This window comes from Colletes latitarsis, chromosome 8, assembly GCF_051014445.1.
Source record: "Colletes latitarsis isolate SP2378_abdomen chromosome 8, iyColLati1, whole genome shotgun sequence".
In the NCBI taxonomy this organism is placed as follows: domain Eukaryota; kingdom Metazoa; phylum Arthropoda; class Insecta; order Hymenoptera; family Colletidae; genus Colletes; species Colletes latitarsis.
Window position 1 is genome coordinate 21,935,032 of NC_135141.1, and position 21,925 is coordinate 21,956,956.

Here is a 21,925-nt window from a genome sequence, read left to right on the forward strand (position 1 = left end):
CAAACATGGCGGCGGTGATACGTCTCGAATAATAGGTCTCGCGAACTCTGCGGGAGCTGGTCAAACCCGACCGAAGAACGAAACGGCTGACCTGAGACGAAAGCGTTGGTAGGAACCGATTGGTATTCGAGGGACGTTCGATCCGTTCGTGGTTAATTGGCTATTATTTGGTAGCGTGGGTGGGCCACGTTATGCAGCCTATCCTCTCGGGCCTTCTCGAGCGAACGAGCGAACTAGGCGCATACGTGCACGCACGGAAGAACGGATTTAATGAAAGGCTGCGCGCGGCGCGCGGTGGGTATTGTGTTCCAGCGCGGCTGGTCACGTGACTGTCAGATGGATTTGCGTCAATGGTGACCTCCGCGTTCGCGTATCCGCCGTTCCCGCGCCCCGCCGTTCCGCATACCCCATGGGCCCCGCCGAGGGACCCGTGGGACCAGCGCATACGGAGACGAGGTAAGAAGACCTGCCTTGTCTGCTCGACTGCCATGGAAGGCCAACGCCGAGGGAACCGAACGCCGAGCCTCGCGGGAAACTGGGAACCGCGATGGCGCGTTATCCTACGGGCAAAAAACGCATCTAAATCAGGGGTTCCCAAAGTTTATCGACTGCGCACCACTCTGCGTCGTTTGGCTCGACCGACGCGTTGTGCCAACGATACCTAACCCTTCGAGTGCTGCGCACACACCGCGTCCTACGAAAGCAATTTCTTCGATTTCTTGTTACAATACAATTATCGGTATTTTAAAAATGAATTTCGGTATTTAAGGTTAAGGTGTAGAGTTTTAATAAAGAGAATTACATTATAATTTGCGGCTTGTGTATCAACAGAGTTCACACTGGCGTACAGTCGCCGTCTCTATCGAGCACTTTGATCAGGAGTATTCGGTACTCAAAGGGTTAAGAGGGTTTTTTTGGTTTTGGGGACGAAAGAAAGCCCCTTCTCGAGTAACTTTTTTACGGAGTTACCGGTAAGACCTTTTCTTCCTCGTTAGAGACTGCGGTATATGCGCGGAACAATGGTTCGAATTGAAACAGTTGGCGTCGCGAAGGAAACGGCGGAGGCGCGAGTACGATCGTTGGAGTGCGGCGGCCATGTTGGTGTTCTAGACTCCGAGCCATGTCGCTTTGAAGTCACACGCCCGTGTAACAGTATTTTTTAGATCTAATCTCGCTTCTTTGCTACCGTGTACTACTAGAACTTTAATGTTACGATATTGTCGACATATAGTCCGAGGAAATTAATGCAATTTAAGATGCATTTTAATGATATCTGAAAAGAATTACATCGCCACATATGGGTAACATAATTTTTCACTAAAGAGCTAAATAAATCTAAATCGATAAAAACAAGTTCAGTGACGAATTGTGCTAGTATCCGATTGTCTAAGAACAAAGCTTCATTTTCACGGACAATTCGAGGGGTTTGGTCCGACAGTGAAGGTATTAATAACGAAACGACGCTGTTCGGAGGACCGAGGCCAAGAACTACAATCGAATCCCCAATTTGCGTACGTTCTGCATAAACATGCGCAATCATTTGCTTGTTCTATGATCCCATTAGCGTTCCTGCGGCTCTTTCTTGTTGTTTCGGCCATGGGCGCGAAGAAACTGTGACAGCAATAATACACGCGCAAACCGTGACGCACGAATTTCGTGTACCAACGGACGACGAGAACGAGGATACACGTTTCTCTTACAATTTCATTGGATCACATTGGGGTCTTTCCGTTTCTACTCTCGTGGAATCCAAGGTTGCAAGGCTTGTCACTTCTCGTTGTCTTCGACACCGACTCTCGGTGCAATTGTTGTCTTACCTCTTGTCTCGCCGCACGCGTTAACGTCGAACACTGACAAATAAATTATTTCCTTGAGACTGGAGCTCATGAAACATTTTAGTACTCGAATTTTCTATAGGCATTAGAATGCTTTGGGGAAACTTAAATTTGTTGTTCATTGGCCTCAGGGCCGAAGATAAACTGTTCTTAACTCGAAAAGGAATCACTGTATTAGCGTTTCGATGGAAACATCGAAAGTAAGAGTCGACTGGCTAAACAACTACGCTGGAAAAGTAAATAACTCCGAACGAGAGTGACTTTTGCTTCTTTAAACGTTAAGAACTAAAAGAAAGTTGCTCGAAATAACAAACTGTTGAAACTGAGTTCGGATTTGTCCCCAGAGGATCATCAAACCGGACTAAACTGGTAGTTCGATCACTGGTATAAATAAACGTGTAACGTTTATAATAAAAATAAACTCGATTCTGCTACGATAAGAAAAATATTACTGGCTGAATTACCCCTCTTTTTCTATGAGATTATAACGTATAGCTGGTCTTACTTCCTCCTATAGACATAGGTACAAATTATGAAACAATCGACAAGGCAACAAAGGAAGTTTTTAACGGCGAAACCAAGAAAAATACTTTTTTCTTTGTCTCTGCAAAACCTGTTCGATTTTTTCCATTTCCGATTGTTGATTTATTTTGCAGTATGACCTCAGGCATTGATGTCGAACTTTGATTAAAAAAATTATCGAAAATTTTAATCCACGTACCAAGTTTTCACGTCGACCACCTTCGAGGATTTAAAAAGATATCAAAAAAATCAAATCTTATATGTTTTGCATTTATTTCAAATCGCTGCATAATTTATTGCACTTGTTATTGAATTTTGTTCTTTTGGACATATTAATTATTTTCTCAGACTACCTTTAACATCCAAACCAAAAAAAAATTATTATTACCTGTTATGAACAATGTTGTAGGAGTACAATGATGTTGCGTAAATATTGCTATAAAATGCTTGTTTATTCATTATGCGTTTGATATGCTTTAATGAAGGAACAAGACGTCATCAACAGCATTAAACGCTGAGCAGACGAAACGATTGTATCAATCAACAATTTGAAATTTGTAAACTAGACACCTTCATCGATTATGTAAACGTCGTTGCTGACGTACAGTGGGAAGGTTTTTCAATAAAAAATAACCTGTCGCTTTTCTTGAACCGAACTGCGGCTAACTCAAACACTTGCACACCGCATGCAAACTGTTTCAAACTGTTTTGCAGTCCTCGTCGTCAGATAAATATACCTAATGATTCTATACAGGGTGTTCGGTCAACCCCGGGGAAAAATTTTAATGAGGGATTCTAGAGGCTAAAATAAGACGAAAATCAAGAATACCAATTTGTTGATGGAGGTTTCGTTAAAAAGTTATTAACAATTAAATTCAAAAATTTCAAATCGTTTTGGAAAAATTATTTTCGGTTGCGGGGGTCAATTACAATCATTTTTGGTCATTAGACATACCCCCGAAATCCTACCCACTTTTTAGAAAAAAATTCGAGAAGGTGTGAAATTTTTCGACGGAAAAGAAAAATTTCAAATCATTTTGGAAAAATTATTTTCGGCTGCGGGGGTCAATTACAATCATTTTTGGTGAGTAGACAATTGATGTAATCAATTCAAATGAGTAGAAAATTCAGTACTGGCGAAACTTTTAACGTTAATAACTTTTTAACGAAGCCACCATCGACAAATTGATATTCTTCATTTTCGTCTTATTTTGACCTCTAGAATCCCTTATTAAAATTTTTACCACGGGTGGCTGAACACCCTGTATATTTCGAACTAGTCGAACCGTGGAATACTTTTCGTATTCAAGGTTACATTTGAAAACCATTTATTGAAAATGATTATTCGAAAACGACGTTTGCTTTCTTTACAAATTTATTTTACTTGCGTCAATCGGTGGCAAATATTTAGCCTTTGTTTCGGTATTAAACGAACGGGGATAAATATACAAATAAAAACAGAATTTATTGCAGACTAAAATACGCAAATAGAAATATTCTAAATGATTTCTGTTTTGAAAGATTTCTAGTAAAAATGTAATTAAAGAATGTTTTCCGATCGGTTGTGACGTTTTAAAAAACCTCGATAAAGAAAAGGAAACTCATTGGCCTTATTAATCTTCGGTCTCAACTATTACCATTGACGTCTTTTGTGGACTGTTTTACCTCATTTTCGCACAAACCTTCCTCGTAGGAATGAATTATTGTATTTATACGATAATCAGTTTATTCGCGAGCCATCTCTGATAACACGTACGCCGCGACCACGCTATACTCGATTTAAATCGATTTTCAAAGTCCTCCAGCGCTCCTTACGATTCATAAACAACTGCAGACTCTACTTCGTTTGACCATTTTGGGGATGAATTATTTTGCTCAAATTGATATCGACTCGTACAATCCATCAATCTCTCCATTGTGTTACTGTATTGGACCACTGAGCAATTTTATTTCCAAAACAAATTAAATTTTTCACAATCAACGTAAACGTATTTAATCGAGATACAAATGGATGAAACTCTACATGAGATAGTACGAAACTAGCAATATAAATGATCTTAAACATATAAATTTTTCGAAAACTGTTACCTAGGTCCCCTTAATATTATCATTAATTTTAGATTGCATATACTTAGTACAAACATAGTTTAAGTATGTTTGCAACCGTAAAACACGGGTATGAAACAACCAGGAATATTGGTTGGCAACGTGTTAAGAATATTAAACAATTAAATCAGCTCTAGGTCATTAACAACCGTCGCTAATTGACGCGATAATGAATATATCGTATAAAAATAAAAGACTAGATAATTTCGTTTTATATCGTTTGACCTTAGCAGTCGTGAGTTTCGATATTAATTTGTCGAATGTTTGAATAATCGTACGATACATAATCGCGACGACGCTTATTTGAAAGCATAAATAGACTCGGGTGCGTTTAAATGGTGAACCGCCTCGGATTTTCGGGCTGGTGATATTCCACAGTTGCGTTAGTAACCGTACTAATTTAAGAAATAAACTCGATAATCCTGCATAACGCACACGCGATGTTTGGCTGTACTTGGTGGAAATCGGTAAACGGCACGTGCAACCTTGTTTATGTAAGATAATTACGAAACGGGTTCGAATATCGTGATTAGAGCCGCGAATATTACATTAACCGTGAACGCCATTGATTGCCCGCTAATTTGTTTATTCCATTAGAATTACATGAACATCTGGCACTCTAGTTAGCGTATGCACGCGCTTATCCACAATTCCTCTACGTTCAATCTGATCAAACATCTCGTTTTAAATTTAACGAAATACTGAAATTTCATGGACGAAGAAACGTGATTTCAAAACTCCTACAATTTTGTTTTAATCTCGTGCATTGTACAGTATTCCCCCGCTAAACGACTGTATTTTTCCCCCCGATAACTGAATCGAAGTCATCCCCGTTATTCTGTCTTGCCCTCGATATACAGGGTGTTCGGCCAGACCTGGGAAAAATTTTAATGGGGGATTCTAGAGGCCAAAATAAGACGAAAATCAAGAATACCAATTTGTTGATAAAGGCTTCGTTAAAAAGTTATTAACGTTTAAAATTCCACCCATTCTGAATTTTTTTCTCGAAAATGCGCAAGATTTCGGGGGTATGTCTATTCACCAAAAATTATTGTAATTGATCCCCTCAATAGAAAATAATTTTTTCAGAATGATTTGAAACATTTTAATTTCGTTGAAAAATTTTACACCTTCTCGAATTTTTTTCTCGAAATTACGCAGGATTTCGAAGATATGTGTATTCATAAAACATGATTGTAATTGACCCCTGCAACTAAATATAATTTTTTTAGTATGATTTGAAAATTTTTAATTTCGTCAAAAAATTTGTCCACCTTTCTGAATTTTTTTCTCGGAAACACGTAGGATTTTTGGGATATGTGTATTCACCAAAAATTATTGTTATCGACCCCTGTAATCGAAAATAATTTTTCCAGAACGATTTGAAATTTTTTTTTTCGTCGAAAAAATGCACCTAATTAGATTTTCGATAAGGAATTTTTTTCTCGAAAGTGCGTAGGATTTCGGGGATATGTGTAATGACCAAAAATGATTGTAATCAACCCTTGTAATCGAAAATAATTTTTCCAGATCGATTTGAAATTGTTGAATTTGATAGTTAATAACTTTTTAACGAAGCCTCCATCAACAAATTGGTATTCTTGATTTTCGTCTTATTTTGGCCTCTAGAATCCCCCATTAAAATTTTTCCCAGGGATGGCTGAACACTCTACATACATCGTTTGTTTTCTGAAGAAAATATTAACTGCAAAAACGATGTAATGTTTCTTTTATAAAATAGCTAATAATCTTTATTTATGTTAAGCTTATTAGTTCCAGGTTTGAAATAAGTCTTCGTGGACTAAAAAATCTGTTTAAAATATCTCTAATCGTTGGGATCGATATTGTATTTTAACTTTCCATTCCATTGTTTATAGTTATTAATACTACTTGAAAAGGAGCATACAAACTTATGGTCGAACCATAGTGTTGATAAATAATAAACTACTATGTTCTTTGATAAAATTGGACGACAGTATTTTCATAAATATATTGTCAGTCAAAACATGATCAGGACTTAAAACGTGTGTTTCTTTATACAAGGTGTTCGGCCACCCCTGGGAAAAATTTTAACGGGAGATTCTGGAGGCCAAAATAAGACGAAAATCAAGAATACCAATTTGTTGTTTGAGGCTTCTTTAAAAAGTTATTAACGTTTAAAGTTACGCCTGTAGAACAGCAATCTGTAGTCAGCTGCGTACGCGTGACAGTGGTTCTCACTCATAAAACTGTAAGGCTGTCGATACGTCACTAAGTAGAGTTTCCCATGCTGAGTGAGAGCCACTATCGCATGCACGCAGCTGTTCGCAGATCGCCGTTCTACAGGCGGAACTTTAAACGTTAATAACTTTTTAAAGAAGCCTCAAACAACAAATTGGTATTCTTGATTTTTGTCTTATTTTAGCCTCCAAAATCTCCCGTTACAATTTTTCCCAGGGGTGGCCTAACACCCTGTATAATTGCTTCACTAAGGTTATCTTGAATACTTACAAGAGCAAGAAAAAGCTAATTACCTAGATCTGTAAAATTGAATAAAGAAGCCTCTAAAGTTCTGAGCCGCGTTAAGCTAAACTTTTAAGTCTGATTTGAAGCTGCGAACCGACCATTAAAATAATCAAGTTACAAGCCCGTTGGACTGCAATCTAGTTCGATACACTATTCATTAAATTATTTGATAAGTAGGTTTGTTGGAAGATCGTTATCTGAGCGTTAAATTATGCACATGGAGTTAATACGACCGAAGGCCTTCTCTGTTACTCAAGGCTCCTCGATCTACAAAATCTTCGCGCAACTAGTACGAACACGACTTTATATAATGCCCATCGAGCACAATTGTAACTGTTTGAAATTGTGTTCGCTGCATATAGATCGCGTTCCACGTGAAATACACGCCGAACCAGCTGCGCGTCTGTTCGTATCTGATTTGCTCTTGTTAAGCTCGATTGATCGATCGAATTGAATTACAAATAGCTCTTCCTCTAGTGGATTATTTATAGAACGTGCAAATAAGAAAGTATTCTTTATCAAAATACGAATATAATATTTCAACGTCGATTCGAAAAGTCGAGGAACCCCTACAAAAGGGGGTGTAGATTGAGAGGATCAAAAAATCGCAAAACCAAAATCAAATTCCAACGAGTCATACGATAACTTATCCAAAAAAACTTTTCGACTTTTCAGATTTTTCTAATTTGGTACAACACAATCAAAACAATTAAGAATTTAAAAACGAGGAATATAATCACAGACGAAGTACACGAATAGATCTTGCATTCAATGTATTTTTTTACGCATAAAATTCCAGGGAAACATTTCTGGCCACACATTATATTTTCAGTAAAGAATTTTTTTTCTCGAAAGCGTGTAGGAATTCGGGGGTGTTTGTATTCACGAAAAATGATTGTGATTAACCCCTGCAAACAGTAATAATTTTTTCAGGACGATTCGAAATTTTTTTTTTCGCTGAAAAATTTCAGCACCTACCCCCTTGTCGATTTTTCTTAAAAATTAGTTTTTGAGTTTTACTAAATTTATTTGACGCCGTATGGAAATATTGTCCAATACTTTTTTGTAGGTAACCATGAGCTCTACTTCAGAAAAAAGTTTCATTGAAATATATTCATTATTATAGGAGTTATGGCTGTTTGAAAATTGGACCATTTTTATGGGGTTTTCCTTATTTTGCGGAGTCAAGGATCAATTTTTCGAATATTTTTGCGATTGCTACATATTCTTCACCAAAATACGCGTTGTTTGGCGTTTGAAACATTAAAATCGTCCAATCCGTTCAAAAGTTATGACATTTTAAATAGCCTCACATTACATTTTTGGTAAGGAATTTTTTTTCTCGAAAGTGGATAGGATTTCGGTGATATATCTATTGACCAAAAATGATTGTAATTGACCCCTGCAACTAAAAATAATTTTTCCAAAAGAATTTGAAAGTTTTTAATTTCGTTGAATAATTTGTCCACCTTTCTGAATTTTTTTCTCGAAAGTAGATAGGATTTCGGTGATATATCTATTGACCAAAAATGATTGTAATTGACCCCTGCAACTAAAAATAATTTTTCCAAAAGAATTTGAAAGTTTTTAATTTCGTTGAATAATTTGTCCACCTTTCTGAATTTTTTTCTCGAAAGTGGATAGGATTTCGGTGATATATCTATTGACCAAAAATGATTGTAATTGACCCCTGCAACTAAAAATAATTTTTCCAAAAGAATTTGAAAGTTTTTAATTTCGTTGAATAATTTGTCCACCTTTCTGAATTTTTTTCTTGAAAGTGGATAGGATTTCAGGGGTATGTCTATTCACCAAAAATGATTGCTATTAATCCCCATAATCAAAAATAATTTTTTTAGAACGATTTAAAATTTTTTTTTTCACCGAAAAATTTCAGTAGCTACCCCCTGTCGATGTTTCTTAAAAATTAGTCTTTGACTTTTACTAAATTTATTTGACGCCGTATGGAAATATTGTCTAATACTTTTTTGTAGGTAACCATGAGCTTTACTTCAGAAAAAAGTTTCATTGAAATATATTCATTATTATAGGAGTTATGGCTGTTTGAAAATTGGACCATTTTTATGGGGTTTTTCTCATTTTGCGAGGTCAGGGACCAACTTTTCGAATATTTTTGCGATTTGTACATATTCTCCATCAAAATACGCGTAGTTTGCTTTTTTAAACATTAAAATCGTCCAATCCGTTCAGAAGTTATGACGTTTTAAACATTCGCATGAAAATTCGGGCAGACATTTCTGGCCAGAAATTATATTTTTGGTAAACAATTTTTTTCTCAAAACTGAGTAGGATTTCGGGGGTATGTCTATTCACCAAAAATGATTGTAATTGAACCCTCCAGCTAACAATATTTTTTTCAGAACGATTTGAAATATTTTAATTTCATCGAAAAATTTGTCCACCTTCCTGAATTTTTTTCTCGAAAGTGGGTAGGATTTCGGGGGTATGTGTAATGACCAAAAATGATTGTAATTGACCCCCACAACCGAAATTAATTTTTCCAGAATGATTTGAAAAATTTTTTTTTCGTCGAAAAATTTAGGCACCTACCCCCTGTCGATTTTTCTTAAAAATTCGTTTTTCATTTTTAGTAATTTTGTTTGACGCTCTACAGAAAAGTTGTCTAATACTTTTTTGTAGGTACCCATGAGCTCTACTTCAGAAAAAAGTTTCATTGAAATATATTCACAATTGTAAGAGTTATAGCTGTTTGATAATTGGACCATTTTTATGGGGTTTTTCTCATTTTGCGAGGTCAGGGACCAACTTTTCGAATATTTTTGCGATTTGTACATATTCTCCATCAAAATACGCGTAGTTTGCTTTTTTAAACATTAAAATCGTCCAATCCGTTCAGAAGTTATGACGTTTTAAACATTCGCATGAAAATTCGGGCAGACATTTCTGGCCAGAAATTATATTTTCAGTAAAGAATTTTTTTCTCAAAAATGTGTAGGATTTCGGTGGTATGTCTATTGACAAAAAATGATTGTAATAGACCCCTGCAATTAAAAATAATTTTTTTAAAACGATTTGAAATTTTTTAATTTCGCCAAATATTTCTACACCTATTTTTCTTCAAAATTTACTTTTTATTTTCAATAAACACAACCCTGAAGAATAGTCGGGGTGAATATACCGATTATTCGAACATTCCGGATAACCGGGGTGTCGGATAATCGAAACTCTACTGTATAATTTGGATTTTTACTTTTTTCGACTAAAATAATTCGTCCCTGGAAATGTTAATAGCAAGCCTGCAACCAATACGTCTGTTAAAAAAAACGTTCAGCGTGCAGATGCCGTGCAAAAACAGCTTCGCAATCGCCATCGTACATCAAACGCGTAAGTGCCATTTCTGCGTTTGTGCAACGTGCCATTATCATTTCAAACAGAATTTATCACAGAACTGCATTATCAATGTTAAACGCATGCTGCTCTTATCTGGAGAATAGAAGTGTTTCGTAGAATATTACTGAAACTGTTTACAATCGGTAAGAGCATACACGAGACGTAGAATATTGTAAATAAACATCCGAATGGAATCGGTTTCGCGTGCTTAAAGTTCCATTTATCTCGAAATCAATTACGAACGTTAAACACTTGACAATTATTATTGAATTTGCAACAAAGATTATGGAAATACCAAACTACTTGTAGTCGAATACAAAGTCGAACAGAACAAATATTTATACGAACGTCTTCCCTTATGCTTATTTTGATGCCGCGTCTACATATGTACGTGTTTTGTGATTCGTTCTATGCAGTTGGCTAAATAAAAGAAGATTACTTGCATAATCGTAGTTACGCAACTATAATGGAATACAATTTACTAAACAGCTAAATTGACACGTAAGAAAAGTACAGTCATAAAAACAGAGATAACTTTATAATTTCGCGTTTCACCATTGCGGGCTGCAATCAGTTCACAACACGAGAAGATTCTGACGCGAACGGTTTCATGACGCGGTGTTTAATTTGCAAGTTAAAAGAAAAAACAAAAAGAAAACGGATATTCGACAAAAGTATCCACCTTCGATACGTGATAATGAGAGCGTATAGTACATGTTGATGCTCGTGTTCCTCGCCACCGATTCGATTTTAGGTGGCGAAAGGAAAATGGCAAATTCGTCGAAACGCACGCAACGTTTCGCAACCGATAACGTCCAGCGGAACAGAAAAAAATAAAACGCAACGTGATTGGCGCACAAATTCATTATGACGTTGATTTTCCACGTTGGCGAATCGTACATGTCTTTAATATTTTAACCGCGATATCGCATGTAAATTCATCGTTACCAAGTAACAGGTAAATAAATAATCTTTCGGAAGACATTATTTCTCTCTCGACATACGTGTAAGTGCTGTTTTTTTTTAATACGTTTTTGCATTAATTATATGGAGATTCGTTTAAGGTAGCTACAGCAACGTCCTTTGAAACTTTGTTATTTGAAATTACCAATCCTGTTTCCATCGAAATTAATATATTCAATGCTGTTAATGTGAACGTACTCAACGTGGGGATTTCCTACCCTATGGCGACAGCCGCGTCATGATTTCTCTTCTGCCAACAATGAGAGTGTCAGTACTGATCTTCAACGATTTTATATGTATAAGAACAGTTGTGACAAAAAATAAGTATAAGATTGAAGTGTCCAAAGCAATTTTAACTGTAACGTTATGGAAAACGTAGGAAAGTAACATTTTATTTTGGCAAACTTTAGTTATATACAGCAATGCTTGGATAACTGCAAGTCATTTTCGATCGGATAAGTGAACGGTAGTCATCCCCTCTATTGTGAGAGGAGACTCCCCTTGACACACAAAGAAGCTCAAAGTCGAGTAGTGTAATCAGATCTGGGCTCGAATATAAGCGAGACAATACATATACAGGGTGTTCGGCCACCCCTGAGAAAAACTTTAATGGGGGATTCTAGAGGCCAAAATAAGACGAAAATCAAGAATATCAATTTGTTGATGAAGGCTTCGTTAAACAGTTATTAACGTTTAAAGTTCCGAACGTACTGAATTTTTATCTCGAAAATGCGCAAAATTTCGGGGGTATGTCTATTCGCCAAATATGATTGCAATTGACCCCCGCAACTGAAAATAATTTTTCCAAAACGATTTGAAATTTTTTTTTTCTGTCGAAAAATTTCACACCTTCTCGAATTTTTTTCTCGAAAGTGGGTAGGATTTCGGGGGTATGTGTATTCACCAAAAATGATTGTAATTAACCCCCGCAACCGAAAATAATTTTTTCAGAATTAATTAAAAATTTTTTCTTTCGTCGAAAAATTTAGGCACCTACCCTTGTCGATTTTTCTTAAAAATTTGTTTTTGATTTTTAGTAATTTTGTTTGACGCCCTACAGAAAAGTTGTCTAATACTTTTTTGTAGGTACCCATGAGCTCTACTTCAGAAAAAAGTTTCATTGAAATATATTCACAATTGTAGGAATTATGACTGTTTGAAAATTGGACCATTTTTATGGGGTTTTTCTCATTTTGCGAGGTCAGGGACCAACTTTTCGAATATTTTTGCGATTTGTACATATTCTCCATCAAAATACGCGTAGTTTGCTTTTTTAAACATTAAAATCGTCCAATCCGTTCAGAAGTTATGACGTTTCAAAGATTCGCATGAAAATTCGGGCAGACATTTCTGACCAGAAATTATATTTTCAGTAAGGAATTTTTTTCTCGAAACTGAGTAGGATTTCGGGGGTATGTCTGTTGACCAAAAATGCTTGCAATTGACCCCTGCAACTAAAAATAATTTTTCCAAGACGATTTGGAAGTCTTTTTTTTCGCCCAAAACTTTCAGCACTAACTCGAATTTTTTTCTCGAAAGTGGTTAGGATTACGGGGGTATGTGTATTCACGAAAAATGATTGTTATAGATCCCCATAGCTAAAAATAATTTTTTTAGACAGATTTCAAAATTTTTTTTTTCGTCGAAAAATTTAAGCACCTACCCCCCGTCGATTTTTCTTAAAAATTTGTTTTTGATTTTTAGTAATTTTGTTTGACGCCCTACAGAAAAGTTGTCTAATACTTTTTTGTAGGTACCCATGGGCTCTACTTCAGAAAAAAGTTTCATTGAAATATATTCACAATTGTAGGAGTTATGACTGTTTGAAAATTGGACCATTTTTATGAGATTTTTCTCATTTTGCGAGGTCAAGAACCAACTTTTCGAAAATTTTTATAATTTGTACATATTCTCCATCAAAATACGCGTAGTTTGCTTTTTTAAACATTAAAATCGTCCAATCCGTTCAGAAGTTATGACGTTTCAAAGATTCGCATGAAAATTCGGGCAGACATTTCTGACCAGAAATTATATTTTCAGTAAGGAATTTTTTTCTCGAAACTGAGTAGGATTTCGGGGGTATGTGTAATGACCAAAAATGATTGTAATTACCCACTGTAACTAAATATAATTTTTTTAGTATGATTTGAAATTTTTTAATTTTATCGAAAAATTGCAGTACCTACTCGAATTTTTTTCTCGAAAGTGGGTAGGATTTCAGGGGTATGTCTATCGACCAAAAATAATTGTAATTGTCCCCCGCAACCGAAAATAATTTTTTCAAAACGATTTGAAATTTTTGAATTTAATTGTTAATAACTTTTTAACGAAGCCTCCATCAACAATTTGGTATTCTTGATTTTCGTCTTATTTTGGCCTCTAGAATCCCCCATTAAAATTTTTCCCAAGGGTAACCAAACACCCTGTATAGTAATGTAAATATAGAACTTTTTTATTTTTATTTTTTTTTTAATGAAACTTTGACCAGTGTATTTGTGGGAGTTTCCCGATTAAAATAAGACCAAACACGATATAATTTGTTTTTAACTTACTACCAACAGAGTAGAAAATCGTGTTAAATACGAGTAAATACGTGTTTGGTTTTATTTATACTACCGTTCAGAATAAAAAGACAGTGTATGTATATAGTTGGTCACGAAACAAGAATTTCATTGGTCTGTTACAAGAACATTCTAGTTAGGGTAATATTATACAAAGAAAGGAAAACCAACTCCGGGTTAAAGCAAATATGATACCATAAGTGAGTATGCGATCGTGTAATTTTTACTAACTCAAAACTCCCTGACGTAGAAAGTCTGTGCATTGGAAAAGTTCGTACGATGTTAGTATAACATTTGGAGTCAATAAAAATTATATCGTTGCATGCACAATCACGATCTTTTATAACGCATCACGCCACTTTTGTGACGTACTCCATTGACGTTTTTCGATATCGTGGAAGGAAGCGGAGGCAGGAAAGAAGATAAATTTTTTGCATGATAGCAGTTCCTTCTATCAGAGCTACACAATCTGCACTCGATTCGGTTTGTTTCAAAATTTGCATTATGAAAAACGTGGGTTTGCACCAACGTTGAAATTTAATCTACGCGTCAGTCGAAGACGTGGATATCATTCAGTATCAAATTTCGTATAAATTTTCTGAAGACGCGATTCAAACAAATTTTTAATAATTCTTGAATACAGAGTGCTTTGTTTCAACTTGTCTCGCGCGAATATGGTGAAATCTTTTACGTTGCAAACTACACGCGTCAGTCACGTGACTTTTTAATAGGTGTTTTGATTTTTAATAAAATTAAAAGAAAATAATATCGCATATTTTCCGGTACTCTTCCAAAAGATTAAAGTAACATTTAATAATTCACATGGAACTTTAATTGTTTGGAAAAGTACACAGAATTTGTATTACTTCCTTACAAAGATATTCATAATGTTTGAAGAAAGTGTAATAAATTTTTTTAATGTTCCTGACAATAACAAGTATTCTTTTAATTTCTAGTACACCGACAAAAATATGGAAAATTATAAAAATAGTTTATTAATTGTATAAATTTTCTTATGTTTGTTACAAAGATGCAAGTTCTAGCCCTCTTATTTTCAATAACAAATCGAATACTTAAAACTCCGTTTACCCAGTGGATTTTATTAAAACACGTAAAATCGAGATAGACACGCGTCGTAAATATAATGTAAACTAATTTTCTTATCTATCAAACGCTATTAACAGTCGCATTGCATTTTATTGGCAATTAAGACCATACTCACAGCGTCCATTTCTAACTGCATACGCAATCACGTGACTGGATGAATGCGTTGATAAACAGGTAAAATACGAAATTGCAAATTAAATCCTTCACCAAAGTTCGTAGTAGAAACAGAAATGAGAGTGATAAGTTTTCCTTATCGTAATAGTATCTTTTACCTATGCAAATCTTACGTTTGTTTTCAAAATATCCGCCATTGTCCTCTAAATCAATCATTTAATTGTATATTGTTTTTTAATTGTACAATACTAATGGAATAATAACTAAGGGAACTATGGGTTTAAAAAACGAATAAATCAGAGTTATTCCCGTTTTGTTTGGTTAATAAAATCGTATTTTTGTATTTTTTTTTATAAATAGAGACTTTTTCTTCAAATTTCAAGTTGAAATTCTAAGAACGAGTGTCGTAATAGGCGATGGAGGATCATTGGGCTGTTTATTTAATTTATGGCTATTACGCATAATTTATTACAATTTGCCTTACTATTGAGAATCTCCTACGAGGAAAAAACAGAAACTTTATAGACCTGAAATAGCAGATTGAACTTCGATAACTATAACTATCAGAGATCTTGTTTTAATTTACAACAAAAACCTAAAACCCGTTTTTTTCGGAAACATAATTTTCAAGGTGTTTTTTAAACATTTCTCTAGATTATTTATCACCTTGCGTATTATTTTGCAGACAGTGAATCACATTGTATGCATAATTGCTCATATTGTTGAAAGTACAGTACTATCATTTATAACACGTGTAACGTAATATCTAATTTATTACTTGACTGACATGGTTTACTGTGTTTATAGTAAAATTATTAGTCTGTTTTTTCACTTCAAGGTATACTTATTCAAGCGAAACATTAAATGCTAGTTCCCATGCTAAATATTTCGGTTCGCTAGTTGCTATTTGCATTGGTGACAACATACGGTATAACGTGCAACGAACAAAAGCCAACAAACAGAAAACTAAAAGTCATAGCTTATTATTCCTTAAAACACTCAATAAAGAAACGCAATCTCAGTTACACTCGTGGTTCTAATGTATTTGTTAAATATATTTGCACCGTAGAATCTCGATAGTTCAATCATAAATAATATAAGTAAATCGATAAATCAAATCGAGAGTAAAAGTTCCTCGCAATAATCGAGATAACCAAAATGTCGAAACTCATTTAAGTCTCCCTTAATTAGGGCCGGGCAAATTTCATTTAAGAATAAGGTATGAAAATTGCAGATTCATACTTAACCTAACTTTTCCCACGGTTTAAAAGATCCATTAATGGATTCTAATTTCTGAATGGATCTAACATTTTCATTCGTTATTCGTGAATAAAATTTGCCCGTCTCCGCTTTTAATGCAGTCAGCTTTTTGCCGCGGAAATTCCGATTGGTGGGGTATAAATAGAAGAGAAAGATTGTGACGTCAATGGGTTAATATTCGCGAGACGTCTCGTAGAAACGCGGAAATGGAATAACCTCTCGATAAAGAAAAAAGAAAGAAGAAACAGAGGTAATGCCTGGTCACGGCTCGTCGTCACGTGAGTCATTCTCACGCCACGAATATGTGCATATCGAAATTAATAGCACGATTGCGAGCATCAACCTTGTACAATCGCAATCAAAGTGCGCCAGACAGAAATAGAGCGGAAATAATCAACCGCTGACCCGATCGTCATAGAGGTTGCCGAACGGCAGACAGAAGAACTGCGAGTGGAAAAGTTCGTCGAAATAAAAAAAAAAAAACAAAAAAAAAGTACAAAGTAAACATATAAAATACTTGTATCGACGATCGACTAATCAGTGTACATTGTAGCTTTCATGAATAATTCAAATCGTTTTTTTTTTTTTTGAGGTTAAAAAGGATGCGTGAGCGCGTGAACGAGAAACAATGGAACGAGAGCCATGGCGTAATGGCCGCGAGACGACACTGGATCAACGAAACAACGGAACGGGCGGCGCGAAGATTAATTAAGAATTTCAAGTTTAATTGTGTAGTTCGTACGTCACGCGGCATGGTACCTTTGTTTCCCCATTGTTCTCTATAACTATGTTTGAACAGCTCGATAGTACCAGTCGAAGCACAAACGACTATCGATCATCGGCAGATAATTTTCCACTGACAAGGACGAAGAAGCGTTCGAAGACCAGAGATAAAGATGTCTTGAAATCCGTTATTTTATTCGACATCGTACGAAATGTGTATTTTATAATTTTATAAATGAACGTACCCGTACAGGTTAACAAGAAACATCTGCGAAACATAAGAAACAAATTAAGAAATCTTTATCCACTCTGGTGTGTCTTATCTACTCATTGGAAATTTATACTGTTTCAACTGCTAATTACTGTTTTTTTTACTACGACGACATAGACGAGAACTTTAACACCTGTCTATGTTTTTCCACCGATATTCCTTTCGTCCATATAACTTTATTTCTACGTTTCTCAAGCTGGTATTCCATGCAGCAATACCGGAAATAAAATTTCACGCAATGAAGGATGAAGCGCCGTGATTCAATAAAAAGTGATGCAATTCTTGATAGAAGAGTTTCATAGAGTATTTATAAATACGCATAATGTTTCTTTCCATGAATCGTGTGTAAATTACAGTGTAATCAGAGGTACTATGACGTGACTCGTCGTCTGCAATGTCTACTCGACGGTGTGCATTGCGAAAGTTCTTTTCCTGTTTAAGCATCGCGATCGTGCCATTGTTTTCAAAAACGTTTGCGATTATTCTACTTGGAACGCAAAAGTTTTGTCCCGATCGCAGACAAACGGACATCGATCGACAAAACTGAAATCCTTTTTCAAATGGTTCTTTCAACAAAAGATTATCGTTCGAGCGTTCTTACTTTAAAATTCGAAACACAAACGAAACGAAATAAAATCAAAGTAGAATTTAAGATAAATAATAATTATAGAACATTCTAAAAACGTAACGTAATACTCCGACCGCCAACGTTAATAAAGTGTATATGCACGTACTTACGTATCTGGAAAGACAAGCGACATTGAAACGTCCCTTTGAATCAAACGTTTCTATCCTCGAACTGTTTTCATACTGCCAGAAGTTCGCAAACATTTTATAATCCGGTCGTGATATTTCGTCCCTGAGATACACTCAAATAAAAGGTATTCGCTAAAATATACGATGTCCACACAAATGTGACACGTTTCTCAGAATTAATTCTACGAATTGAAATTAACAGAAAAAGTCCAGTACCATTTTGCAATCTGAGGCTTCACTTTCGAGAAACGTGTTTTACGTTGGTTTTAATAACCCACTGCACACCACAACCGCACATATAATGTAATCTTGTGATTTCAATCACATTTATTACGTAATCACATAAAGAACACAATTCACTAACACTTCACTCGAGTTTTGAATTTAATTCCGTGGTTACGAGTTACGAGAAACATTCATTGAGACAGACTGCACGGAATTCGACTTTAAGGCGCTATTAGCATTTACCTCGAAATGTTATGGCTTGCGTGCAGTTGAGAAACGCGAGAGGTCGGTCAATGATACGGACCGTAAAGTTTCGATCTATTGTGTGTAAGATTTATGACGGAGGAAGGCCGGGAAAACATTGTAGGTGTCGCCTCTCAACACAATTGCTTCTAATCGTCCCTTGTTTTTACATTGTTCTTGAGAATCATTTGAGAGTATTTAGTAGCAACAAAGACCAAATAAATAAACGTAATAAACAAAATATTACCTTTAGTCTAAAGAATCTTCCATACAAGTGACGTAAAATCGAACAACTGGACCGATTTCTTACATTTCTTAACTAACTAACCTATATTTCCTATGCTTTGTAACTTTTGAAACAGCCAATAATGTTCCATGGTAGTTTATAAAAAGCAACTACTCAAATGATATTTAGAACAATGTATTATAGGTACGTTTCTTAAGGTATGAATTGCTTTGTTTAAAATAAATATTTCAACTTATATTGACCCATGATATTTATAAATATTGTAACGATGTTAATGTTATCTTATTGGGAAATCTAATTACGAATATTTCACAATTTTAGTGGTTATGTCCATATTAAAGTATTTAAAATACGTAATTAAGAAATTAAACATACTGTGCTCTCGAAGAGGTTAAGTTTACAAAGCGAATGAAAATATTCGTATCATACGTATTGTATGCAAATATTATATTCCGCCAATATATACTAAACAGTATAGATATAGTTTTTAATTTGAAATTATATGACGTAGGACATTGTTTCATAAGGAATAGTTACATATTTTATACGATAAACGAAAGTAAAACATCGCGAGTCATACCACTGCACTGATTCGACTACTTGCATAGATACTTATCGAAAACGAAGTCTCGATTAGAAAATGGTGAACGGTCGATATAGATTATTTTGTATCGATCTTTCACGCGATAGGGTTTTTTGATCGATTAATATTAATTAATAACTCATAACCTTACAAAAGCAAATGTAACGCAGAATTGCTGAAGTTAATTATTATTTGAGGAACAAAACGAACAATTGTATTAATACAATGTCAATGCAATTTGAAATGTAAATGTAAATAGTTCCAAATATAATTCAAAGGGAATCGTCTTTCGATATTACGACCACGAGTGTGGAACAGATGTTAAAATAAAAGATAAAGCTTTTGAACATTTCTTAGAAAGCCTGTCATTCTTCGTTCAACTTTTTAAGCGGAATGCCTACGTCATACGCTAACATCCGGGACTATTGCCTCAATTGTGCATTCCTGAAACGACCTGCATCCCATACGTATGAGTAATTCAAGGGAATCGTTCGTTTGAAACGTCTGAAAATGTAATAGATAAGTTCAAAGCACCTGTGAGACCTAATTGATGCACATGTATCAATGATGTGAATGTCTCCCTCCAAAGAACTGTTCTCGCGCGATCTTTTCTAACCGTGTTGTCAACTTGTATGTTAATTACAAAATTAGCAAACAATACAAACGCATAATAAAAACGCAGTTGAATGTTAATGCACATATTCTGGAAGTCGATTTTATCAATACTGAAATTACGAATGTAGTAATATGGACTCAACCTGATAAATGACTCATGTACGTGTGTAGAAATAAAATAATAATAATCTTTTCTTTCAACACTTTTCTACAAGAACACATATTGTTATAAGTAAATCAAACTGGTCATCATACTTTTGCATTGCTTGTTAGAGATTTTAATATAATAGCTCAAATGCTCGTAATTCTTTTTCTTATTTTTTAACGATGGCAGGGACGAATCCAAAGAAGACACGATCACCCCTCAAGACTTATGAAATCTTAAAATAATATATTTATTATTAATTTTAGGTTTTAGAGGATCGGGTGGATATGACCTACATATCGCGTAGAACGAAAATTGTGAAAGAGGTAAAATGGCGCCTACGTGCCGCTGATCACGCGTACTGTTGATGTTTTAATTTGAATAAGTTTTATTTCTTCCCGCGTATCAATATCACTTGCGTCATATAACAGATTCAAAATTTAAAACGATACCCATAACTACTGAATATGACGTCAATTTTGTATCGCTCTGTGTTTTCGCTAATATTTATAACCGTCGTATTAACGCACGAAATAACAAACTGTAAATCGTTTTTACGTGATTTTCACATGGCTCGTGGATGTCTCCGAAATGCTTTTTATCTTGTCATCGCGATTACGAGTTCGAATATTATTTTACACTGCAAAAAGGTTGCTACATACGTTCTCGCCTATTAAATTAACAGATACGAATACGTCACAATACTTTTCAACGTATGACTCTAATACCATAACAATTGAAGGTAATAACAATATAAACAAAACAGTATTTTCATAAATATATTGTCAGTCAAAACATGATCAGGTCTTAAAACGTGTTTCCTTATACAAGGTGTTCGGCTACCCCTGGGAAAAATTTTAATGGAAGATTCTAGAGGCCAAAATAAGACGAAAATCAAGAATACCAATTTGTTGATGGAAGCTTCGTTAAAAAGTCGTTAACGTTTAAATTTCCGCCCCTATTGAATTTTTTTCTAGAAAGGGGGTAGGATTTTGGGGGTATGTCTATTCACCAAAAATGATTGTAATTGACCCCCGCAACCAAAAATAATTTTTCCAGAACAATTTGAAATTTTTGAATTTAATTGTTAATAACTTTTTAACGAAGGCTCCATCAACGAATTGGTATTCTTGATTTTCGTCTTATTTTGGCCTTTAGAATCCCCCATTAAAATTTTTCCCAGAGGTGGCCGAACACCTTGTAGGTCGAAAAGAATAAATATGAGATCAATGACAGTGCAGATTCCGAAAGTTTTTATCGTCAGATGATCAACCACTCTTTATCTTCAACCAACTTATGCACGACACAGACCTTTCTTTATACACTCTATTGACTCAAAAAATATGGATCTTTCCATCGATCCATGCGCGGACTAGGCTGATGCAACTACTGGAACGTATGAAACGTCTAACTTTCTGAGATTAGAATGAAGACGTTTCGTCTTCTCAATGAAATAACGGTTTTTAATCTAATCAGTAAGGGTGACAACTGGAACGAGCGTTTTTTGAACGTAAATAAGCTCGAGTTACAGAGGCATATTTATGTTACTTGTAATAATCCATCGTTTAAATTTTTAGCTATCAGATTTCAGTTCCACGTGCGTAAACTTTTTAAATCTAAAATGAATTCCAAAAAGATCCTTTAAAAAGCTGTAGAATTAACATAGTTTCATAGATAAAGTCATTGAACTTTCAGGTGACAGGTTCGTCTTAGTATTATTTTAAAAGCCGTGCAACGAAGGCAGTAGTAAACGATAAATAAATAAGTAAACT